The sequence below is a fragment of the Alexandromys fortis genome, unplaced genomic scaffold (genome assembly GCF_014885135.2).
Source record: "Alexandromys fortis isolate MF-2015 unplaced genomic scaffold, M_Fortis_MF-2015_v1.1 scaffold_160, whole genome shotgun sequence".
NCBI lineage: Eukaryota > Metazoa > Chordata > Mammalia > Rodentia > Cricetidae > Alexandromys > Alexandromys fortis.
Window position 1 is genome coordinate 927635 of NW_026068035.1, and position 18195 is coordinate 945829.

General features: G+C 44.1%; 1 long non-coding RNA gene across 2 annotated transcripts in view; it reads right to left on the bottom strand.

The window, feature by feature from the left end:
• LOC126515414 (uncharacterized) overlaps positions 1-9570 on the bottom strand; it is an 85898-nt gene extending 76328 nt beyond the window's left edge. For both annotated transcript variants that reach the window (XR_007595843.1, XR_007595844.1), the window contains exon 1: positions 9415-9570. This is a non-coding gene — a long non-coding RNA (uncharacterized lncRNA). The remainder of the gene's footprint in view (positions 1-9414) is intronic.
• Positions 9571-18195: the final 8625 nt, after the last annotated feature.

Sequence of the window (18195 nt, forward strand, 5' to 3'; positions counted from 1 at the left end):
TATATATAAAACACATGCTGTGCATATTGTTTGTGAGCTCCAGTAAACCCTGCACCTACTTTTTGCCTCAGTTTTTTCACCTGTGAGGCTGAAGCATAAGAATGGTAACCCCGTATTCCACAGGAGAACCAAGGGCTCAGATAAAGGTGACCACTCAGAAGGCTGGCTGTCTTATCATAGCATGAAGCATGTGTGTAACTAATTATTTTTTAACTTCAGTTTTGAGATTCTATTTCCTTAGTTAGATGTATGTTCATTTCTGGAAGGAGGCCGAGCAATTTGTGATGCTGAAGAAAATGGCTGCTGTTTGAAGGGCTAGAAGGTATTTCCCTCAGAGTCAGTGTTCTTTGGAGTGGGGTATTTGCTGGACTCTGGGGCATGTCAGGTATTTGAGACCTAATCATTCTGAAACAGTGTTCACAGAATTCCTCCCGTGACTCTGACCTCTTAGAAGTTTCTTTTATCGTTCATAATTATCAGCAATTAACTTCCAGGTATTTTCCCTCATCTTAACTGAAGGTATCCACTCCAAACTACAATCTGTCGACAAGGTAGGAGGCTTCCCTCAGATGGCTTAAAGTTCAAAGCAGCCAGGTCTAGCTCATGTCTCTAACCCCAGAACTGGTGACATTGAGGTAGGACTGTTGTCTCAATTAATTATTAACAATTACAGCAAGACTCCAGGATGGTTTTATTATTTCTGTTGGTTTACAGACTATGCCCATGCTTCACGGAAGGATCTTTTTCAGTCTGAAAAGGCAATGCTAATTGTTTCACTTTCAGGACAACCTTGTCACTTTGCATTTGTAGGACACACAGCATGCAGCATAACATCGATGCGTGGAATTTCACTTAGAAACCTCCCGTGTGACCACAGTAGCCCATGTGGCATCTTAGCGCCAGTTTCCTCTGGATTCGTGAAGAAGACAGTGTGTCTCCGAATAAATACGTACAAACATGAAGCTTTTAAGGAGAGACCATGCTGCAAGTGTGGCCTTTAGCTCTGTGGAAACCTCACCGGGTGTAGCTGGGATGCACTAGGTGCTTGGGGTGCGGGTGCTACCTGAGCCCTGTGTGAGGCACATGCTGACCTGGAATAGCCTGTGGTCCATGTCCCCGGGGGCACAGCAAGCTAGGAGTGCAGCAGCAGCAACTGCACCTTATGCTTTGTGACTTTCATTCTTCTCACAACAACGACCCAGTGAGCATTTGTTCTGTGGCCCTTAGAGCTCCCAGGGTTTCCAGAGGAGGCTTAAGACCTTAAGATTGTTACACAATGTACTCTGCGTGAATTTTGTCCTGTGGTGTCCCCTGGTTCAACATATCAGGGCGTCTTTTTAATAACAGCTCCCAGGACCCAGGGTCTCGTGCCAGAAACAGAGCCCACTGCCTAAGGAGACAGTAAGGAACTCTGAGCAGGCCACACACACAGGAATGAGGTAGGAGGAAGCGAAAATTAAAAAGCAAAAACATTTATTCTTTTAAATTTTGTTTTTGTTATCCATGGTTGTCGGTAACTCTTCCAGCCCCAATGTGAGATGAAACAGTTAACAGAGCTCCCCAGCATCTGGTCCCTAAGTGGAACCACTCCCTGCTGGATCAAGCAGCAAAGCCAACCATCGGAGGCCTCTGCTTCAGGGTTCTAGTCTATCCATGCCACATTCTTACCCACTGCACCAACATGCTCACTCTCAACACCTCTTTAAGTAATTCAGCCCATCCCATTATTTCCTAGTAAGTTCCCTGTGTGACCTCTGTCAAATATGGCAGGCAAGAGGCTTACTATTAGCTTAATGTGGCACAATTAATATCTTCTCCGTGTCCCTTCTTATCCAGCAGGTACTACCGGTAAAAGCAGGCCCATCTTTTAGAAGTAAACCTTGTCCAGTTACACACAGGGAAGGGATCACTGCAGATCTATGATTTCTCGGAACAGAGTTATCTCCATTTGCATGAAATCTTTTACCTTTGACAGGGTGCCAAGAAGAAGCACCCCATACAATTGCTCATGGCGCTCTTTCTGGGGTGTTAAAAATAAAAGACATTGCCACGGTGGCCTTAAAACAATCATTCTCTCCCCTGGAACCTTTCTGCCCCTTCCTGGGGATACCGTGACTCTGTGAGAGTTTGGCCACCCAGGAGCACAGGATAATGGACAAAGGGGTTCGCTTACATGATGTAATTCCACACGGCAAGACCCGGTCATTTGTGTGATAGCGAGGTCGAAGGCAGCGACCATAACCCTTAAGTTGGTTGAGAAATAATGGCTGGAGTCAAAATTTAAATAAAATTAAAATCTGAGCAAGTCAAAAGATCTACAAGCCTTAGAGACAAGTGGTCTAGACAACCAAAATCACACGTAAACACTAAGAATAAAAAAAAAAAAAAAAACAGTCTCTACTCTCAAGGATGTACTATGATATTAGACAGAATATCAATGATTGGAGAACAAATACCTTTCTTTAAAATATCAAGCAGCCAAAGGAATCTGCCGAAATGTGAGAGCACAAATTTTGGGGGCCATGGAGCATTGAAGGTTTTGGATTAAAGACAGTGTTTATCATTACACAGACGTGACAATTAAGTCGGGGTCCCAGACTGGCCACAGTGCTCTACATGGTCACTTGGGCATTTCTCTCTGTGAAGGATACTTCCTGAAGACATTAGCACCCACCTGCTGAACTGAGTCCAGCTTCCCACTCTCTCTATCGAGGCTGAGTCTCGATCCAAGAGCTGAAAATCTAAGTTTAACCAAAGCCCAAGTTCCACGGAGAAGGGTGTTCATTCCGCTTGCCCTGCTGTTGGGGCAGCAACGTGTTCCTGCCTTTGTACCTGAGCTGAGACAGTAGCTCCACTCAGCCTGGACCCTGAGCACTACATTACCCTCTGTTCTGAACCGCCAGCTTGTCCCACAGTGTGAGCACATGTGCACGCTCACATCCAGGCCTGCGCATACGCACACCCACACGTGCACATGCACACACCCACGCACAAACATGCACATGCATGCGAACACCCTCACATGCGCACACCCACACCCACATCTGCATATGCATGCGCACACCCGTGCCTGTTTGTATGCACACAGTGCCTGCACATGTGCACACCCACGCCCATGTCTGCATGTGCACACGTAGGTACACACTGTATCGGTGCTGTTTCTCTTGGAGGATCCAGAGTGGATCACCACGTCTGGTGGATTGGAGCCACCCTGAACACATCAGCAAGGTGTGAGCAACCTCCTCCCAGGAAAGGTCAGGCGATCAGCACAACAGAGGTATCAGGAGACATTCACCATGGCTTAACCGGGAGCTGCTATTTGACAACAATGCACAGGACTCTGTACGTGCCTGTACTGGGCATATTGTGTTCTGAGGAGACTGGATGAGGTTCCGGCAGGGCAGGGTATCCAGTCCAAAGTCGATTTTGCCTCTCACAGGCACCTCACTACATCTTTAGCTCAACTCTGGAGTTGAATTAAAATACTGAGCTAGTTTGGGACATTGTTTTTCTAAATTAAAAATGATTGTTTGGGGGACTAGGGATTGGCTTGGTGAGGAAGAGTGCTTGATGCTCAAGTGTGAGGGGCTAAAAGCAAACCCCAGAATCTATGTACAATCCCCTTACTGCTACAGGAACCTGCAGCCCCAGAGCTGAGGAAGGGAGCTGGAGAAGGGCTGGGGCTTACTGCCTGCTAGGTTCAGGCTCAGTGGTAGACTCTTTGTCAAGGGAATGGGAAGGGGCAGGGAAAATTTCTGCTCTGACTTCACATAGAAGTGCACATACACGTACACACACCACGATTACACACATAGACCCAGATACACACCTGGGGGTAAAGCTATTCAATTATTAGATTTTTTTTTATTTTAGCATGAATGCGTATGTGTATATCAAATAAACACTTTTATTCCTTCCTTCTTATTCCTCTATCATGTAACTGAAGGTATCTTGACTCATTATCACATCTAAGTACAGTTCAGATTCACCATGGTCCTTATATTATGGGATATTAAAGGTAAAAAGCTAACAGCACTTGAGGATTTCACCTCTTCCTCAAGGAGAGGCTGGAGCATTTTGTGCCGGATGCTGGATAATTGCGTCAATCCAGGAGGTATTAGCCCCTTATTATTGTGTCTGTTCAGACTGTATGTAACATGTGGGAAATGCGCATGAGTGCCAAGGAGATGGGTGGCTGGGGTAGTTAATATTACACGTCAGCCGGGCCCAGCCGTGAATGGCCAGATCCTGGCTAAGTGTTCCTAGGAGGCACCTGCAGAAGTGGTTCTGAGGCAGAGGACTGAGACAGGTCGCTAGCCTACGTGGTGTGGAGGGCATCCTGTGATTCCGGGAGAGCCCAGAGAGCAGCGGCAGAGAGAAAGGCTGTTCCCTCTCCCTGTTTCACACTGGTCCATGCATCTTCTTCCCTCGGGTCACAACCCACACCCTCAGCTCTCCAAGTCCCCCAACATGCAGACAGACCTCTGCTACTGCATGGACAATTCCGGGGAACAGATCTCTTCCCCTTCTGCATGTGTCCATGCCTATGCGTTCATACACGCATGTTTGTTGCTTTTGTTCCTCTGGGGGTCCTAATGCATCAGTCTGACAGCTTAAAAAAACTGAGTAAGAGGAATTCCAAGATAAAATGTGGTGGTTTCTGGACTTTGTCCATGGTTAAGGCAGATCCAATTTAGAAACAGCCAAGGGGGCCAGGTGCCTGTCAGTGCACCTGATTAAATTCCAGTTGTCACTTATCCCTCTTCAGCCATATGAATTCAGACAGGTTACAAACGCTCACTAAGGCACAGGTCTCCACAGATACAATGGCGACCCCATTACCTTCCCAGGACGGCTGCACAGAGCAGCGGGGTCCTAGCACCACAAACAGCAGAAAGCACTGACTCTCAGTCTGGAGGCCACTACAGTGGCAGCAGGGTGGGCTCTGTTGTGATCTCTGAGGCTAAACCGCCCCAGGCTTCTCCCCTGTCCTTGGAGCTGTGGTCAGCCATCTTTGGTAACCCTTGGCTTGAGGAGGTTTCCCTTTGTCCACTACTCTGCCTCTGCCACAAGCTGTCACCTGACTGCCTGTCCTCTGGCTCCCCATGTGTGTCTCTTCCTCCCTCTCTTCATGAGGTGTTACTATGAGCTTCATTCTATCCGGACAACCACCTGCTGAACTTCAAGCCTCTTAAATCATTGACTGCAGAATACCATTACAAGAATTGAAATCCCACCCCTCTCTTGTTCTCCCCACTTCCTGTTCTCCTTCCCAGCCCTTAGGACTACCCGACCTGCTGTATATTTGTTGTTAATAATTTATGTTCTCTCTATGGCAAAAAAGAAAAGAAAAAAAAAAAAAAAACAAGATTCAGGAGAGCAGATAAGTCATTCTCTTCCCCAGCTGCACAGCTGCTTAAACTCTGGGTTGGGACACCCTGTGGGGCTGCATACCCGAATGTGAGGGTTGTGAAATATTGCCACCAGGAAAAGATTTATGAACACACAGGAGCAAAACTTAATAGAAAATCAAATGTGTCATGACTTGAGATTGCATGGGCGAACTTCACGGAGGCCTTGGTTCTGAGCATGTAGAAGGTATATTTTCCATCATACACGCTATCGCAGCGGCCAATGCTGGAGAGCACTGCCCGGACCCACTAGCTCAGGCTTAGGGCTATTCTACGCTGCAAACAGTCTTTTCAGTGCTCTGTAAAAACATTAGAGTTTCATTGCAGAAAATAGAAACTTTTTGTATTTTGACACCATCATCCTCAGCATGTAAACATCAAATTGGTGTATTTTTGGATGGCATTGCATTAGGACACTAGATCTTAAAATTTGCTGTTTGAGATGCTCATTCAAGTTTTGTAAAAAAAAAAAATGTTACTTGAATTTTGGCTTGGGATTAGGACAGAATTTCAGCAGTTTCTGAAAAGGCCCTAAATATCCTTCTGCCATTTTGTACTACATATTTATGCAAAGTGTCTTTCTCAGCACTAGTGATTATAAAATCAAAATAATGATCAACTCTGGAAAACACTGAAGATGTTCTGCATCCTGCAGTATCAAATATTCAGCCAAGATTTAATTATTGATATAAAAATAAGCAAGCACATCCATCTCGTTCTTATGCAGATTTGCTTTTGCCCTTAACAAATGGTAAAGTTATACTTATACCAATCTTTTTATAGTAAATTTCCTTATGAGCTATCATCAGGAAATGTTATTTGTATGACTAGCTATCCATCTAGAGATGTGGGAATCCCACAGACACACGAAATCCTCCAGCAAGAAGAGTTCCCAGAAAGGCAGAGGCAGAAAGCCTTCCTTTGTCCCTGTAGCTTAGGACACGGTGGACAAAATTAGTTTGGGAAATGTCTGAATCATGAATGATCTAAGATTCAAGCTGCATACTTCTGCTGAATGGCCCACGGTGTCCATCTGCAACCAATCCAGCCTCAGAATGTAGGGACAGAACAGAGGTGTCCCAGAATGCACAAGGCCTTAGCATTGATAACTTTCGTTGTTTGTGTTCATATGCGCCCCAAATACCCCGATAGATAAAATCTACTAACTTAGAAAACTAAAATTTGAAGCCGGGCGGTGGTGGCACACGCCTTTAATCCCAGCACCTGGGAGGCAGAGGCAGGTGGATCTCTATGAGTTCCAGGACAGGCTCCAAAGTCACAGAGAAACCCTGTCTCGAAAAACCAAAAAAAAAAAAAAAAAAAAGAGCTAGTTCCAGGATAGGTTCCAAAAAGCTACAGAGAAACCCTATCGCAAGAGAGAGAGAGAGAGAGAGAGAGAGAGAGAGAGAGAGAGAGAGAGAGAGAAGGTAAAAAGAAGACTAACATTAGAAGGTGAAAAACATCCAGTTGTCTTTGCCAGGTGCTGTTTGTTTCAACGCCCTGCGAAACACGAAGAGTTGGGAAAGATGAGAGATGATTTTTGCCTCTGTTCCTCAGGAACCATCTGAATACACCACCCTCCTCCCAGATAGTCGAAACACAGGCAGGCAGGTCGTACACTGTTCCTTTCCTATTTACTTTTATGGGACCACAGGACATTATGTGGTGTGCCTTTAAAAATACTGAAAAGATTATATGTACGAGAGATGGGTCTATGATTCTTTTGTATCTTCCATAACAGCTATCAAAATAAAGTACTATTATTTCTTAATCATTAATTGTTAAGGTTTTTTTTTCCCTCAAATAGCTTGAATTCTTTATCGTTTTTCAGGATTTGGGAAACAAGGACTCTTTTTCTGGGCTCATTGGCCAATTGTTTTGCTTTAAAAATGCGAGAGCAGGAGGAAGTCTGTCTTTGCCAAAGAAAAAGGCTTCCTTGGAGCTGGCTCTGCTGGGCACCAGTCACAGGGCTCAGAGGTTAGGCCAGGCACAACAGCCCTATAGCTATTTGGTGATTTGTTTCTTTTTTTCTGGATGCTGGTTGGAAAATACCTCCTAAGAAAAACATCTAAGTTACTTAGGTGTTTGTGTGTGTGTGCGCGCGCGCACGTGCGTGCGCATGCGCATGCTCACATGTTCACTATGCAAGCACAGTAGATATTTTGGACTAATTTCTGTTCTCAAGAAGAGCCTCCTGTGGCATGTATGAAGTAAAGAAGTGAAGTGACCCGCAGTTAACATCGCTGCATTCAGCATGCTGTGTGTAGGCCCAGAATGGAGAGAGGCATACCTGCAGGCATTTGCTTCCCCCAGGGGGAGTGGAAGGGCTCTTTTTGTGAATGGCTCTCCTTCTCAGGCCTGCATTTGCTTTAGCTTAAGGTCCAGCCCCGTGCCTGGGGAACAGAGAAAGCCCTGTGCTGAGGGAGGGCTGACACTTCCTGCTTTCTCCTGGGCAGCCCTCTGGAGGGGACACCCTCAATTTGGATGCGGGCCTGCCCGTCAGCTCATGCCTGGAAAGGCCTGTTAGGCCATACTGCTTTGCCAAATTTGCTGTTAGAAACATTTAGATTCTATATTTACTGTCTGGAGCTCGCCAACCTTGCCACCCCATGAAAGCTAAAAAGTAGAGATGCCAACAGACGGGAGGGTGGGACAGTCCCTTTCAAAAACCTGGCTGCTTTGGCTATCAATGCCTGGCAAGCCAAGTGGCTCCTGGAGCCAGGCTCCCCCGGGCCCTGCCTCCAGCCCACCATGCTGCCTGCCAGGGATGCAATGTACCTCCCAGGAGCCAAGTGCAGCCAGCCTGCCCAAAGCCTTTCAGGGAGAATTAAATTACCTACTAACTACCTAAACAGCTCCTGTGTGGATAAGGTCTTCATTCATTTTATTTCCTCGGGCCAGAGGAGGGCAAAGGTGGCAGAAAGGGGCACAGGTGAAAATGGGGAAGAGAGCACACTGCCCAGGAAGGACACAGTGACTGGCCTGGCTCCTGGTGCTGATTCTCGCAGCAGCTCCCGTGGGGCACAGCAGCTCTTGGGCGAGGCAACCTGGACCCAGTTACCCTGGCAACCCGTTTCCCTGGTTACTGGAGGCAGGCGGTCCAGGAGGAGCAACAGTATCAAGGATGAGCTGATGCTTGGTGGTGTTTGCCGGGAGGTGATGCTGGGCTCCCGGGAGAGGCCTTCTGGGGAAACTAGAGGGGGCTGCTCTGTTCCCAAGCAGGAACTTAACCCCACAGCCAGGGATGTAGGATTCTCACTTGCTTGGCAAGGCCTGCAGAGAGCCTCATGCTTGCAGAGGCAAGAGTGGGACCACTGCCATCTGCGTTCTGGACCTAATCCTAAAGAACTAGGAGAAAAGATGGAAGGAAGAAATTTAAAAAAAGAAAAGAAAAGAAAAAAGGGTTGGGGGTAGTAATGGAACTAATTAGCAAGGTAGCATGGAAACAGAAGAGAAAAACAAATGTGATTTAAGGAGAGAGTTGGAACCAAGGACAGAGGACCTGTGGCATGAGAGACAGCAGTGGGGGAGGGGATGATTGAGAAAAATGTATGACTTATGTGCATGTTAATGTCATCATGAAGCCCATCCTTTTTGTATAGTAACTGACCATAGTTAAAAATAGAAATCTTTTGAAGTCTTGGCACTTTTCTGTGTCATGGAGAATGTATCTTAAAACTAATTCAGCCTACATCTATATTAGTGTGATTCAGAAAATTATAGTCCAAAAGGACGTTTAAAATAATGTCAGAAAACCCTTTCCCTAAAAGAAGAGATAAAATTGGTCCGTTGCGGTAAGAAGATGAACTTGAGGTCCCCCAGAACTCCCTGCATTTCCTGTTCCTATAACCAAATAATTCTAGCATTTTCCCTTTGGTATTGCCCAGCGTCCTTTCATTACTGAAGAAGGCCATGAAGATTTAACACAGACCCCGTAACTACTTTCAAAGTCTGCCAACTTATTTCCTCTTCATAAAGACAAAAGAAACAAATAAAAACAAACCTATATGGCCCAGAAGCAAAAACCCTGGCTCGGCGGCTTCCAACCTCTGGAGACTATCCTCCTCAGACACATCTGGTGCTCCTCAGCTCTTCCTCAGGAAGGAGAGACATGAAAGCTGCCAAAAGCACTGGCTTCTTGCATGTGGTTTCCTGTGGAAACCCCTTAGTCGTGCTCAGATCACCACAGATGTTTATATCCACTTCCTTAGCTACCTGAACACACAACTGTTGTCCCAGACACCAGTGACCTCTATCTCCAGGGTTTCTGCCATAGCCACATACCTCCAGGTAGGCGAAGAGATCTGAGTTCCACCACTCTGCATTTTGATTGGCTGTGGTTTTCTGTAATGATCTCCTTCTGTTGCAAAGAGAAGTGTCCTTGATGAGGGGTGAGCCCTGCACTTATCTGTAGGAATAAGAACAAATACTTTTAGACTTTTGATAAGGGTTATGCTGGTTAAGTAAATTACCAGTTGTAGATTCCCCTCCAATAACCATGACCTTACTAGTACTGAGCTGCTGGGTTTCCAGTACCAGTCACGGTTTTTTGAGCAGGACTTTAAGTCCAATTAGGGAGCTGTTGGTCACTGCCAAGCTATGCTTGCTACTACTGTACCCTTAGGGTTATCTTGTCTTTCTGGTCATTGATACTGTTTATAGGTATCATAGCTAGGTACGAATGTCCACTGCCTATCTCCTTTGGAAGCTTGCATGGCACCTTCTGGTACCCTGAAAGTTAGTCCTCAGGGAGAGGAATTAAGGTCAGCTCCAGCTCAAGGGTCTCTGGGCTCTGTTTATGAAATGCATGGTGTCTTCAGCAAAGGGACTTCCTTACACCTTTCGGACCCAACAAAGGATGACAGATAAGCTATATACTTGGAGAGTCGCTTGGATAGCCCTGACTCTCAACTCTTAAGGCAGCCTTCTCATGTTTGATATTGGGGGTTTTTGTTAGGTGGGCTTTGGCTTTTGGAGGTAACATCATTATCTGAGATGAGAAAAGTTCATTAAAACTGTATGTGTGCATTTATACATACCAATAACATTATATATACCCAGCAGGTTGAAATCATTAATATATGTGCTATACAAACATATATATGCATTCAATAACAACTGATAAAAACAAGAGGCCAATAATTTGAAGAAGAGCAGAGAGTGCTGTAGGAAAGGGTTTTGAGAAGGGACAGGAAAAAAATTAAAAACGTAAAATAATAAATAAAAATATTACTAAAATGCAATCTCAAAAATGAAAAATCATGTATGTATATTTGCACACAGAATGACACATATTTACAGTTTTTTTTAATAAAGTAGATCATGAAAGTATGATTTCTTTTGGCTTTTCCATCTTCGGTGTTATTTTACCCTCCCTCTTTCTGTATTTATCTTCGTCGTCTTCCCTAAAGAGCCCCCCTTCCCATTTTCCCTATCAGGTCAGTTTTACCCAATTCCCCTCTACTCTCCTCCTTTCTCTTCCCTCTCCCTAAGGAGTTTCCCCCCATGCACCCCTGCCTGCTTCCATTTCCTTATCAGATCACATGGTTTTGTGTCTAACCACACAGACAAACACATAACCGAGAGCCTCGTTGTGAACACCATGGAGCTGAGTTACAGAGGGTTTCTCATTGGACAAAAGCAAGAACAGAAAAGGCATCAAGTGTTCTTGGACCTTAAACCCTAGGAGAAGGTGGCGGTATCCTGGGGCTGGATGGTGGGGTGAAGAATGGGCACCTACCTCTGCCCATGATGTAGCAAGGGAGAGCAGGCAGGCAGAGAGAAAAGTGATCCTTCATCTTCTCAATTGGCCGATTGAAAAGTACATCTATCCCCTAAGCACTCACAGACCTAATTAAGATTTGTTGAACCTGATCAAAACGTTAATTACTTTGTACAAGCTAAGCAAAATGTATAGATGTCAAAGCCTACAAACGTTTCTCTCAGTTGCTGTCCTGCACAGATATATAGAAGCAAAAACTGTCTTTGGGATCCAACACGTCTCTCTTCTCCAAGCTTTCCTGGGTATAGATTCTCACTGACCGGTTTCCTTTACAGTCTACCTAAAGGGATGTTACAACACCAATTACCAGCAGCTACTAAGCATCTTCTCTACAGCCCTTCCATCATGATCTTCTATGTATTAATCTGTCAAAGTAATGACAAGATAGTCTTCAGAAGTTCCCTGATAGGTGCCTTTACACTCAGAGGGGCTAAGAATTTGCTCTGAGCCACACAACAGCAGGAGGTCCTGACCCAAAACCCAAGCACAGAAGACTCTGAGGACCAGTGACTGTTTTCTCCCACAGCCACATTGCCGGCCATGTGAGAACCCACTCTGAACACAGCCGAGTCAGTTCCCTCGCTGGCTTCCCTGTGAGCACAGAGCAGCTTCTATTTGTCTATAGTTAATTTAGCGTTGCTGTCAGAGAGGAATGCTCCTTTCCTGGAAAGAAACCACTACTCACACCAAACGCTCTACAATCTGATGAACTGATTAGGACGTCAAGAACTGCGGAGAAGTTAGAAAGTTGCGGGTCCAGATCTTAATTAGAGTTCATCTTGGGCTATCTGGAGCCCCCTTAACAGTCATTCATTACCCACCTCGGTGTCTGACCTAACGTCTTTGTATCTACCAGGCAAATATCCTTCTGGAATATATTAACTTTACAGATCACTAGCGCTCCTAGAAACAAACATCTAAAATGTTATCAGGCAGAATCTGAAGCCCAGGGCAAAGATTTCCCTCACTTAGCCATGACCCTCCTACATGGTGTGTCCAAGGAATTTGGAAAATGTCTTGAATTGTCATTTTCTTTGTTCTGTGACTATAAAATGTCACCAGTTACCCTGTAAGAACTCAGTATTTGCAGAAATCTAAATCTACATTTCCAGACCATGGCCAATCCTGCGTGGCTTCTGAATAAACTCTTTTTTCCTCTTTGAGGGGAGAGTCACATCTTCACCTCTTATAGGTGGTGTATGTCCACAATCAGAGTTCCGGAGACACACTCAGCTCAAAGAAACAAGTTCTAATACTAGCTCAGGACACTGTCCAGACAAGGAGCATGCTAGGCTCCTGCAAGGGTCACCTCCATAGACTGGACATGCCTGTGGACACTCATCCCCTGTGGGTATGTAACTGCTTTTTGTTTTTCTCTTTCTAAGTGAGATTCTCTCCCCCTGGATTCCTGGGAAAACTGGAGGCAGCATGAGACTCCATTCTGCACTTCTTTGAGCCAGCACACGGCACAGGCTGGGAACCTGGAGAATTCAGAGCCAGATGAGCCCTCTCTGGCTCATGGACACAGATACCACCAATACCACAGGCCAGTTTCATGTGCTATGTTCACTAGATGCCTCTTCAGGGCCTCTCAGCTCTGCTGCAGAAAGTCCTAGCAACCTTTAGAATCTGCTTCTCTTGCCCCATTATGTGACAAGCAACAGGGAAGAGGCCTGGACTTTCATTCATGCATGGAACTATGAGAAAGGAGCCTGAGAACACAGGAGGAGGCAGAACATGTAAAAGAATTAACCGTGCCAAAGGCATGAGGGTGGGTGGGGAGAAGACAGCAGGAGTCCTGCTGCCCCAGCAACTAAGGTCCCTTGTGACCTGAGAATTAACATCCCCAGGGAGGAGCCAGGGGCTGCCTAAGGGTCAAAGTTGACTCTAATCTTTTAGAAGAGGAGAGTCCACAATAGTTTAGGAAAAAGGGTAAGAGCTTCAGAGTCGCAGCCCCCAGAATGATGTCGGTGGTATTTAAAATTAATTTGGGGGAAAATCTCTCATTACTTCATTTTTCTCAGGGGATGAAGCTGCTTTGAAATCCTTTTTCTTCTGACAGAAGGCAAGGACGGCAGAAACCCAGCAGCAGCAGCCTCTTTGCCCACGTTGGCTGCTAGTCCTTGGTGGCACTCATTAGGAGAGAGAAAGCCATCTTCACAGACTCTTCAGTCAGGGCTGCTGGTTTGGTTTAATGTGCTGCAGGCACGCTTAACCACCCGCATACGTTATTTATGTGGCAAAAAAAGATCACTTCCTCTTCACATGTAAATAATAAAAGAAACCGTAAAATTGGTATTTATGCCTAACAAAGGCAGAATCATTTGTTCACGTGCTCTTTGTCTAATAGTGACAGTGAAAATACCAACACTCATAGCCAGTGCACACCCATGCGCTATGCAGTGTGTGCTCACACATTATCGTAGCTACAGTGCAAACCTCAGGGGCTCACACTATGACCATTCCCATTTTATAGAAAAGGAAGCTGAGGCTCAATGATCCATGCAACTTGTCCAGAGTCATACATCTAGAGAGAAACTTTGTCCTTCATGGCTCCACAGCTGACAACAATGAAACTTTTTTTTAATTTATTTGACTTTCTTAATTTTATAGTTCTTTTTTAAAGATTTATTTATTTATTATGTACAGTGTTCAGCCTCCAAGCATGCAGGCCAGAAGAGGGCACCAGATCTCATTACAGATGATTGTGAGTCACCATGTGGTTGCTGGGAATTGAACTCAGGACCTCTGGGAGAGCAGTTCGTGCTCTTAACCTCTCCAGCCCAACAACAATGAAACTTAAAGGCAGCAAAGATCCATGATAGACTGACTCATGTGTGTGGCACCGAGGACCTAAAAGCCACTCTGTAGACACAGTCTCGTGGGAGGACAAGATTGCTCCCAAGAGTTAAAACTGTTCCTCATTCTATACCACGTCCATGAAAGAGGTTTTAGCATGAGCACTGTCTTGGGCATCAAGACTAAAATAAAGGACATAGCCATGGCCTGTGGACACAAGAAGCTGGCAGCAGAGTTAAGAGGCAAGAGAGATGAAGCAGAAAGACACTCTTGAAGTAGGGAGAGAGACAATGCATGCACACAGGTGCCAGGGAAACACAAAGGAACACCTCATGCAGCCTGGGTGACCAGGTAGACTTCTTAGAAGACATGAGACATGGGTGAGTCCTGGATGCTAAGCATTGCCCCAAGGGAGAAGGGACAGATGAAAGGAATCTGTCCCAGGACAATACAGGAGGGGAGAGCTGTGATTATCTTCAGAGTCCAGTGTGAGGGAGGGGAACCCTTCAGGGAGGGAGAACGAAGGCAGGATATCTCACACCTTGCACAAGAAGCTTGGGTTTCACCCTTGGGCTCAGGCTTCTGCCCTGTGAGCAAGGACAGTTCCTTGCTCTGGGGCAGCCATGTGCATGTAGGATTCTCTACACAACCCTGGACTCTTCCCACTAAACCATGGCAGCAAGGATCTTCTCCCTCATGATACCTAAAAGTATCCATGGTCACTGTGCTCTTTGGGATGGAAAATGTTCCCCACAGGTTCATGTGCTTGATCAACTTGACCCCAGTTGGTGGTACTATTCAGGAAACTGTGAAATCCTGGGAAGTAGAACCTAGGATGAGGACCTTGAGATTTATAATTCAACCCCATATTCCAGCCTGTCTGTCTCTGGTTCTTCATCTTTCGAGATTTGGGTGAACAGGCCCCAAATCTCACTACCACATCTGTGAACCATCACCTTAGATATGCTATTAAGCTATGGTTCCATAATGAATTAATCTAATGATGAAGACAAGAGTCCTCATATTTGATTGCTTCCCAAGGACTCAGCTCTGAAAACTGATGATTGGGGGGCTGATCAGATGAGCTTTGGGGGAGATTCACATTGTAACAATGTCCTCTATCAAATTGGGCCTCCCAACCTATGACTTCAGTGGAACTTCAGAGAGGTTCTTGTTCTCTCGAAGATATCTATCACATATCTGTGACTGTCAGTCAATTTTCTCATTGCAGCCCATGTAGGCAATGAGTCTGGTGTTGTAACTCTAGCCCTAGTGCCTCATTAGTGCCCTGGAAGAGTAGGCCTGCAACTACACTGACAATTATCTGACAGTGTTAGCTGAGCAGTTAAATAAAGGGCTGATAACATGTGTAAGAATTAAAGCAAGAAGTTGCAAAGATTTTGACAAACCATCTGTTTTGGTTGAACTTTTGAAACTATGAGATCAGAGAAATGGAGGATTCAGTTTGACTCTCACTGGGCTAGATCTAAAAGGGGACCTGATGCCATCTGTGAGCTTGAGCTTCTTCATGGCAAACAGGTAGTGCTGTAGGAATTCCTACCACCAGTTGCCTTTAAGTAACCCGCCCACTTGGGTGTGGCCTCTTATACTATATATGCCAATGTAAAGCGAGCATCTGGTCTCTTTTCTGGCTGTGGGATTCAGTTGCTATTCCCCATTAGAACAGAGAATTATAATCTGTGAATCTACCCTTAAATAAATAACCCTCTATTATACTCAATTTTGTGCTAGTGTAGGATTTATTTTAAGCATCTGCCTTCATCTGGCATCCAATGTGGGGCACCAGTTTGTTGAAGGGGGCTTCTTGCTCATTCCAGACACCCAGAACCAAAATAATCACATGGAAACTATATTAATTAAATCACTGCTTAGCCCATTAGCTTTAGCTTCTTACTGGTTAACTCATACATCTTAATTTAACCTATCTCCAATAATCTGTGCATCACCACCAGGTTGTGGCTTATCAGCAAAGTTTCAGCACATCTGTCTCTGGCAGTGGCTCCATGGCTTCTTTTCACTCCACCTCCTTTCTCCCAGCATTCATCTTAGTTTTCCCCATCTAATTCTCTTCCCCTATAGTTCTGCTATAGGCCCAAAGCAGTTCCTTTATTTATAAATGGTAATCACAGCATACAGAGGGAAATCCCACATCAAACTGTGCCTACACATAGTTTCTTATAACAGAGAATGCTCAATAGCCCCACCCTATGCCAATACTTTGTAAGTCAGCCATTGGAAATAATATGAAAAAAATCCTAAATTTTTTTTAGGTGGTAATTTACCATTACCTGGATGACATTTTGCTATCTGATTCAAATGTAGATATTTTATAAAGAATATTTGAAGAAGTAAAGAAGGTTTTGCTAAAATGGGGGTTACAAATTGCTCCTGAAAAAATACAGAGAGGAGATTTTGTCAATTACCTAGATTAAAAAATAGGTTTACAGAAAATTAGAACACAAAAGGCAGAAACTGGGAGAGACCAGTTACTGACTCTTAATGACTTTCAAAGATTGTTAGGAGACATTTCTAGTCTACAACCAGCTGTTGTGATAACACCTGATCTAATAATCTATTTAAACAAAACCTTAGATGGTGATAAAGACTTGAATAGTCCCGAAAAATTAACAACTGAAGCAGAAAAGGAATTGACAATTGTTGGGGAGAAATTACAGAAGGCACATGTGGATAGGGTGTATCAAAATCTTAATTGTATTCTAGTCATATTGCCCTCCAGAATTTCTCCTACAGAAATTTTAATGCAGAAGGATATTACTTAGAATGGATCTTTTTACCACATAAACCAAGTAAAAAACTGAAAACTCATGTGGAAAAAGTCTCTGAATTAATTGTAAAAGGTAAACTGAGACTTCATCAACTAGCAGGTATAGACTCAGGAGAGATTATAGTGCCTTTTATTACTGATGAAATAAAAAAGTTTGGGAAGACAATGAACTATGGCAAAGAGCTTGTGCTAATTTTGCAGGGGTAAGAATAGCAATTAACCCAAAAGTGATAGACTTAACCTTATAAAGAAAACTTCTTGGGTTCTTCCCCAAATTGTACATGATGCTCCAATAACTGGAGTCTGTCCATTTTATACTGATGCAAATAAATCAGGGAAGGCAGGTTACAAATCAGAAGAATTAAGTAAGATGGAACAAAGCCTTTATAATTCTGTCGAAAAGGCAAAAATATATGTTATTCTCACAGTACTACGGGATTTTAAAGAACCTCTTAATATAGTTGCTGATTCACAATATGCAGAAGGAATTGTTTTGCATAAAACTGAATTTATACTAGATGATACTACATTGACTTCATTATTCATACAAGTTCAAGATATAATCAGAAATAGGGTTTGTCCCATATACATAACACACAATCGATCCCATATGGGTCTGTCAGGTCCTCTAGCACAAGGTAATGCAGAAATTGATCAATTACTGATTTGAAGTGTGTTGAAGGCCTCAGAATTCCATCAGAAACATCATGTCAGTAGCAAAGGTTTAAAGAAATAGTTTTCTATTACATGACAACAACCTAAGGAGATTATAAAGAGATGTCCTAATTGTTCTTTCTATAACCAAACACTGCCACTTGCAGGGACTAACCCAAAGGGTACTCAAAGGAATGAAATCTGGCAGATGGATGTGTTCCACTTTGCAGAATATGGAAAATTAAAATATGCACACCATACCAGTGACACTTATTCTGGTTTTCAGTGGGCAACTGCTTTAAGCTCAGAAAAGGTTGATTCAGTAATCACACATTTATTAGAAGTTATGGCCATCATGGGTATACCTGCACAAATGAAAACAGATAATGGCCCAGCATATGTCTTTAAGTAAATGAAACATTTTTTTCTTATTATTATATAAAGCCCATTGCAGGTATACTATACAATCCTACAGGTCAGGCAGTTGTAGAAATATCAAATCAAACTATAAAGAATATGTTAAACAAACAGAAAGGGATGAAAAATATCCCCAGAAATAGATTACATAATGCTTTGTTAACCTTGAAATTTTCTTCACTGTAATGAGAAAGGCACAACAGCAGCAGAGAGACATTGGATAATAGGAAAGTCTTCTGAATTAAATCAGCCAGTGTATTTCAAGAATGTGTTGACTTCACAATGGAAGCCAGGAGATGTGCTATGTTGGAGAAAAGGTTTTTTTC